We start from the raw sequence: 8,099 nt of genomic DNA on the forward strand, positions 1-8,099 counted from the left end.
GGGTCCGGGCAGCTAAGCTTGCCGGGACACTATTGTATTCCTAGGAATTCTTCTTCTTTCTTTCTTTCTTTCTTCTTCCAAGGAAGTCATACTTCCCATGGGCGAAAACTCACCAAACTTTGCACAAAGGTTCAGTCCCATGCCAGATTCACTCAACTCCAAGGACATGTGCCCCCCCTCCTAGGGGGGGCACAATAAGCGTTTAAATTTAAAAACTTTAAAAATTCCTACCAAACCAACGGTAGATGCTACAGTGTTGAAACTTCACCACAATGTCGCCTCAATACTGCTGAAACTTTTGTCCACTTAAACTTATTACAAATTATGAAGTCCATCACTCTGTTTTTTTCAATAACTGTAAAACTTTTAAAATGTATCTCCTCCCACAATTTTTGCTCAATTGACACCAAACTTGCTACAGAGCATCTCCAGACCGTCCTCCACAAAACTTGTTTCTCGGATTTTTGATTAATCAAAAATTGAGCCTACAATGCATGAAAACGTTTGACTGTAAACAGTACTGTAAACATATACCATCAAATTCTTGATAAATACATTTTCAATCTTCCTGAAAAAAAATGACAATATTCTGGAGTCATGGTTGATGAAGTTTAGCAAATATCAGAATTTTAATTCAAAAACTGAATTTTCTAGAATATTTTGAATTCTGCTCTCATGGGAACAACTGCAATCAATGTGAGTGTGGAATTTATAAACATCATATTTTCTCTTATGAAGCAAAACACTTATCATTAAAAACAAATCACCAACATTTCCATGCTGTCAAGATGCAATTTATGTATTATCAGATTTTTGTTTAGATGACTGAATTATTGACATTTTGACCATTTCATCACAACAGCTGCCCGGGCACTGGCTCACCTGAGTGGATAAATGAAGCTACACAGCAGGTCTCACTACCAGCCAATTAGCTCAGCGAGTTAAGAGCTGGTTCTTGGTGTCAGAGATTGTGAGTTCGAGACCCAGCAAGGGAGATGATGACGATGATGATCCAAATAGCTGGGACTGGACCATGTGCGAAAGCTCTTAACATCTTAGGCTCATAGTAGATGTTTGACAAATACATATCATTATTTTACCTCAAAAACTGATTTTTCTTTTTACTGTGGTTTCAAATCTGCCTACACGACAGTGGATGGCTTACTCAATTTGTGAAGCCACTGTTGTATGCCACTTGTCAAGTAGCTCAGTGCGATAGACAACAGTCTTTGGTTCCCGAGGTTGTGGGTTCAATCCTCAACTAATGCAAATTGAACATTATAAGGACAACTGTCCTATCTTCCTATTCTCCTGTTTGTTGCTCAGAATTGCCTAAATTTGCCAAAAGTAGCCCGGACCCGACCCATCGCTGCGCAGCAGCTATAATTTTAAATAGCCTTTTCAAAAAACAACATTTTTCCACATCAAACTGTGTAGCCTACTTTTTAAGTGGAATTCAAGACCAACTTGGACTCAACTTTGACTTTGACTTTCACTTGGACTTGATCCCTGAATTCTTAGGAAACGCAGCCTGGCTTTCAGCAGCAAACGTGACTTCGATTGACATCTGGAAAACCCAGATCCACCCTGAACCAATCAGACAGCCAATCATGTTGCACATGATAACAGCTCAGGCAGCGACGCGCTGTGCCCTGTAGAAAGCACATTGCGTAGATAAACCAGAGGTGGAGCAGGAGGATGATGAAATAAAAGATGAAATTTTCGGTGTTTCCTTGTCCTTCCACAAAGTCATCCCACATCATTCTCTGATGTACGGCCAATACCCAACACAAACACTCTTTCTTACACAGTGTAGTCAACAACAAAGTGACAGATGACTTTGAGCATGTTGTACTATCTCAACAACACAGCCCCTTCCCACTGTTACCATGGTAACCCTTGCTTATGTTTACATTACTAGTACTGGTGATTTGTATGTTGTCATAGTATGTTCCCTACTGAGCTGGCTGTCATAAGCAGGAGCTACACAGAGGCAGAAAGCTGATTTAACAGGGTGTGATAAAACAAGATGGTGTTACTGCTGCAAAGCAAAATGGAAAGGATGTTGCCCAGAGCAACTCAAGCCACCTATTTAGTCCAAATCCAGGGTTTTCCACGAATGCATACAGCATTCAGCTGAGTGAAAATAGTAGCCAGCTGGGGATCTGTGTGGTGTGAGCTGTAGCCTAGTTTTTTATTTTATTTTATGTAAAGTAAAGATGTTTCTCTTTAAAAGTTTCAAACGCAAAATGAATTAGTCGTAAAAATAGATAAATGCCTCCTGTTACTGTGAAACGTAGCCTATCACTGAATTGTATCATTTATTCAGTTAGCCAGGTTTGAGCTATAGTTTGTGGTCTTAGGATGCCATAAAAAAAAGAATAAAACTGTAACAGAATAAATACATAGTTTAACAACTAGCAAATAAATTAATAAATACATGGAAATATAAATATGAATCAATGAAGCATTAAATATGCTTTAACCTAGAGCAGTTTCTTGTACTATTTTTTTTAATGATAATCTTTTCAGCCATTATTAAATAACTTATGTAGTTAGAGGTGATTCCTAAATAGTGGCTTTTGGCATAACTTAGTGACATATGATTTAAAACTCTATCATGTTTCTGTTTCATGTTTAAACAAGGCTTCAGTATGAGGTTTCTCCATCACTATCTGGATGGATTCCCAGTAAAGAAAACTACAAAGTTGTAAAAGAGAAAAGAGATAAGAACAGAGGGAAGGGTGACAGAGAGAGGAAGATGAGCAGACGATGATGACTGCGTGATAAATGCCTTCATGTCTTTCCGCACAGCCATCTGAAGCTGTTTACAGCCACTCTACCCGCAGCAGATGGCCATTTATTTTGTATGGCAAGCTTCCAGTCAAAGCGTTTGTTAACAATGGCCCAGTGCCATTAGATCAAAGCTAATAGTGATCAGATGGCGTTTTTATGGAGGGGCCATCATTAGCGGTGTCTCCCAAACGCTTGACTGTCAATAAACTGCTGCTGTAAGACGAATGGGTGTACCAAGTGCTTATTGATGACAAGACTTGAGTTAACACACATTCAATAGACCTATGTTATAGGGTCTATAGGAACTATGAGCACTTATTCCTCTCTCTTTCTAAAAATCAATTCTTAGCTGTAAAGTTAAAACATGGACATTTGGCCTCTCTCCTATATCAGACAACAGTGTTATGTCTTTCAACTGCAGCTGCAATTGAGTACTTGAGTACTTACAATGGGCCTTCTGGCAGGTTTCTATCAGACAGATGTAGACTGTAATGATGCTCATGCAAGTGTAGCCCACTATAGCACCTATATTTCCCCATGCACCAGCTCAGCCAGTCCAGAAATCAACCCTTGTCTACAGTAGCCTATGTAAAGGAGGATTTTATTGTTCCCTATTGTGCCCTGATGCTCTGTCCCCTCAGGTTAACCATAGAGATACTGAAACTGTGATGCAAGACCATAATGGACACACGATATCGGGCTTGGCTTCTTATTGGCTCAGAGAGGGTATTTTGATGATCAGTTCTGTCTTTTGCAAGTGACGTTCATCAGGAAAAAAAAAAAAAAAAAAAAACGAACCCCAAAGGCAGACACAGATGCAGCAACAAAAAAAAACACCGAGCCAGGGGCAGAACCAGGAAGGGTGACCGGGAAAAAGCAGGCTGGGCCAGGCAAATGGGAACAGGTTGGTTATGGCAAGGCTGCAGGCAGAGGGAGAAAAACAGCAGGTAAAACTCAAGAGCAAACCCATCAGAGAAACCATACGAGAAACAAGAGGGCCGAGGAGTTACTAAGTTGTTGATAATGTTTGGATAAATGCATTACAGCAACAGTTTTGACAGCAGTTAGCTATAAGATAGATCACAAGTTGAGTTCAGGTGCTTTTGTTTTGGACAGAGAAGGACTGTTGAATGTGATGTCGAATGTCTTAAAGCAGATATCAGTGGAATGTTTTTGTTAATATAAGTCCTAAATAGTCCTATTTTCCGTCAGCAATCACTTACATGAAGTATTTCAGCCTAAACACGAGTCTCTCCGTCACTCTGCTCTGCTGTAACCCGAGGAGAAAATTTTCCTTGTGGGATACAAGTGTTATCCAATGAGGGGAGAGAACGGCATGAAGGGCTGTGTGTGCAGCCAAGGGATGCGCGTGAATGTGGTGACGTAGCACGAGGACCAATTGATGCCTGACAAGGGCGGGGGCTGCTAACTCATGGTGCGTTCAAGGAAACTCTACTTTGTGTTTTTCCTTCCTGTGAAGTCATACCAGTTCGATCTGGTACGAGTTCACGGGTCGGAAGTTACGAGTGGCCGTTATAGGGAACTTTCACAGACAACAGGACGGTAAAAACACGAGCTACGGGTTACCTGGAACGCTACCAAGTCGTAGTTGTGACTTGAAGCTGTAACTTACGGTTTCAAAAGCCTGCCTTGAACACAGCATTAGCCGAAACGGCCGTGCCGCTGTTATCTGCTTTAAGTAACTGTGAACTTTTCACTTCACCCACCTTAAAGGAGCAATTTTAAAATATTTCAATAACTGCTTCATCGTCAACTTCACCTCTAGGCAATTGAACCGAGTCAACTGGACTTGGTTTCGCCCCTTATCCAAGTGGCTTCATCAGTTCGTGTAGATTAGACTGGCTAGACTAGCATATGTTCGTCAGCCGATTCACAAGTCCAGAAGAAATGTTGTGAGTTCAGTATCAAACATTTTACCTTTACTCACCAACAGCTATGTTCAGAGGTGGAAAACAATGTCTTATGACTTCTATCACTTTCTGAGGTTAGCATGCTAACAGCTAGCCCCAGCTGAGTTGGACTGTGTTGAACATAGTGCTCAAAAGACATACTGTAATACAACTCATTGTCTTGTAAACAAGTCTGGCTGAGGCTCTTGGCAATAAACAGCTGTTGGCTTAGTAGCAACTGAAAAACGTATGTAGGCCTATACAACAAATATCATCATGTTTATTCTTAATCAACATACGGCTGTAGGGAATTCAATGACCTCTTTTGGCTTTGCAATGGAAAAAAAGAAAAATCCTGACTGCTGTCATCAGCTGCAGTCTAGTTACTTCTCATTATTAACCAAGCCTTAAAAGTTATGCAGCTGTTAGGACTTCACAAACAGACCGTTTCACTGATTTAGAGACTAAGAAGATGCTGAACATTTGTTGAAGATTGTTAACACGAGTGCAAAACTCTCCACCTCCACATTTTAAAACCCATGTCTCTGAGCAGATTACTTGACGCTAAGAGCTAATCCTGTATTCTGAGCTCATAGGAAGGAATTTCCACCCATTTGCAACCTCACAACACAAGACAACTTTTCAAAGAGGTTGCATCATAAGCCCGTATGTGTAAGCCATGACTGTTTGTTTTTCTCTGTGAAAACTGTAAGTTTTCCGACAGAGCACATTTAAGATTATATCAGTATTAGGCTATACGACTCCCTGATCTCTGTCATAGTTTGCTCAGCTGTTTGCTCAGCTCCCTGCATCATAAACAGGAAGATCAGGTCACACCAAAGGTGCTTCTGCGTCTTATGTAAAGAATGTGTCCGTCAAACACCTCATTATATAACGACTCATTCCTGTGAAATTATTCAGCGCAATCTGCCTCGCTGACACCTCGGATATCAGGCCTTCAAAAGGCACAAGTGACGAGCAGGCTGATCGTACCAGGCTGAGTCTGCTGTTTGGGGAAGTGTGTGCGAGTGAGGTGAGTACACAACAGCGCACTGCACCTGAAGCACCTGTCACTCTGTTGCAGTACACACACATCCTGGGGATGAGCGCTGAGCTGGCCTCCGTCTGTCTCCTGACTCACCTGGCTGCCAAACAAATGGAAGAGATCATGTTTTTTTCATTTGAAGCACAGATTCTGATGAGACATTCCCTGGATGTGTTTTTAATAAGCTGAAGAGAAAAGAGGTGAAGAGACAAACTGAAGAGAAAATTAGGTGAAGGTGCAATAAAACACTGCACAATTATTGCTCACATCAGCGATTAAAACAACACTGCTTAATACTTTTGCCGCCAGTGTATTTCTTTTTATTTCTTAAAATGTTTTTTTAGTAAGTATAGTTGAGAGACAGAGAGGTGCATGAGATGGGTAGTCAAGTCAGTCAAGTCACTATACACATCAATTGTTGTATTATTTATGATTTTATTACAACTTTCCAGTGTGTGTGTGTGTGTGTGTGTGTGTGTATTCACATACCTAAACCTGACTGTTTTTGATGGCGTATAAGCACAGGCAAATGAAAACGCAGTAGCAGTAGCAGCAGTAGCAGTGGTAGTGTAGCTTCTCTTTGATGTCTGATGGAAGTGATTATTGTGCTGCATAATGAGACTTGTGCTGACCTTTGTGGAATAAATTGGCTTTATTAATTCAAGAACAAAGTAATCTCAGAGTTTGTGCAGCAAAGACTGGTTCATCTGTCTTTTCCTCTCTCTCTCTCTCTCTCTCTCTGTGTGTGTCTGCCATCTGATGTGATGTGTATAGATGTGTATTGCCATGGGAACAAATGGACAGTTCACCAAGGGCAGCTCCCTGTCTTCAGAGGGTAATGTGATATGATTAAATTCTTTTGGCATAGGCGCCTTAAAATGTCCCATTCACTTGGTGAATGTGTGACGTGTGACAGAGGTCAGTTTATACTGTACTGGATGAAAAAAAAAAAAAGAAAGAAATCAAGACAGGGTTTGTCCTCTGAATTCCTCCTGTCACACAGTCTTTGTGTGTTTTAAAGCTGCACAAGTCAACATTTTAATAATGATCAGTTTTCTACAACTAATTTACACTTAGCCTAACAAAAATACATACTAACCCCTGCTACTGACTGTTTTTAGTGGCAATGGAAAGGGATACAATTGGAATTCACCCGAGATCAAATGAATGACACTCCAGTTAGCATTAATGCAGACCACTAGTTTTATTCTTGAATTTTCTTTAAAAAAAAAAAAATCATTTCTATTTAGTTTCAATTTTGTGCAAAACTGCAATGAGATCCCAACTCCAGCTGCTGAGCTGTCTTTCCACATAGATTCAGCTGAGTCTCTGATTTATTCTGATTAATAGCATTGCAGTCCAAACGTTACAGCTCAGCTCTTGCTCCTTTTTCATTCTCTTGGTTATTTGATCGTGTTATTGCATTAGGTCCCCAAACACTTGTCCAAGTCCTCATGTCCAATAAAGCTTTGCAGGATAATTTCTTCAACGTCCCTTGAGAATTATTTTTAATTAAAAAAGTTAACAGGTTGCTTGTCATGCGAGTTAGCGTATATATTTTAAATAATCTAATAATATTTTACTATGTAAGTTATAAATTATTAATTATATGTAGGAGACTGTACTGACAACTGTCTAACATGATGGAGAAGGTATTCCAGCTACACGTGTGTTGTATCCATGCTGTAACCAAAGACATGATAGGATGTTACGTAAAATGAGAACACCATCACACAATGTCACCGTCATGACAACAAAGCCAGGACAGACTGTCTCGGCTTCTAGTCCCTGAGTCCACAACCAGCTGCTGTCACACAAATCCACAGCGCAGAATCAGCAGCTGTGGCTGAATCGCTTTTAAAACATCTCATCTGATCCCTCCAAGTGAAGAGAAACGTGAACTGGATCCATCCCATCATTCAGACACGAGTTCCTGCTTCCAGAAGATGGAGCTGTGTTTTTTTCCACGGGTCAGAGAAATCCACCACTTCTGCTTACACTGACATGTCTCTGATTGTCTAAATATCTATTGAAATAGTCATCTTAGTGCCTGATGTGGTGGTTTTATTTGTAAAAACAATAATATCCTAATAATAATAGTGATCAAACTACAGATTTCTTTGGCTTTTTTTTTTCTTTAATGGAAACAGGCAATAGCATACTTACACAATGTATAAACTGACACGACACTGACCAAAACAGACAAAACAGAAAACAGAGGATTGAACAAACCTGTCGATGTAATAAAACAGGGCCAAAACAGGATCTTTGGCACTGGCCCGACAGTAAAATATGTATTGTGCTTCATTTGGTTGTTCATTTGACATGTTAAGACTCTTGACAAGGTC

Source organism: Trachurus japonicus, chromosome 24 (assembly GCF_045865225.1).
Source record: "Trachurus japonicus isolate A0001 chromosome 24, Traja_1.0".
NCBI lineage: Eukaryota > Metazoa > Chordata > Actinopteri > Carangiformes > Carangidae > Trachurus > Trachurus japonicus.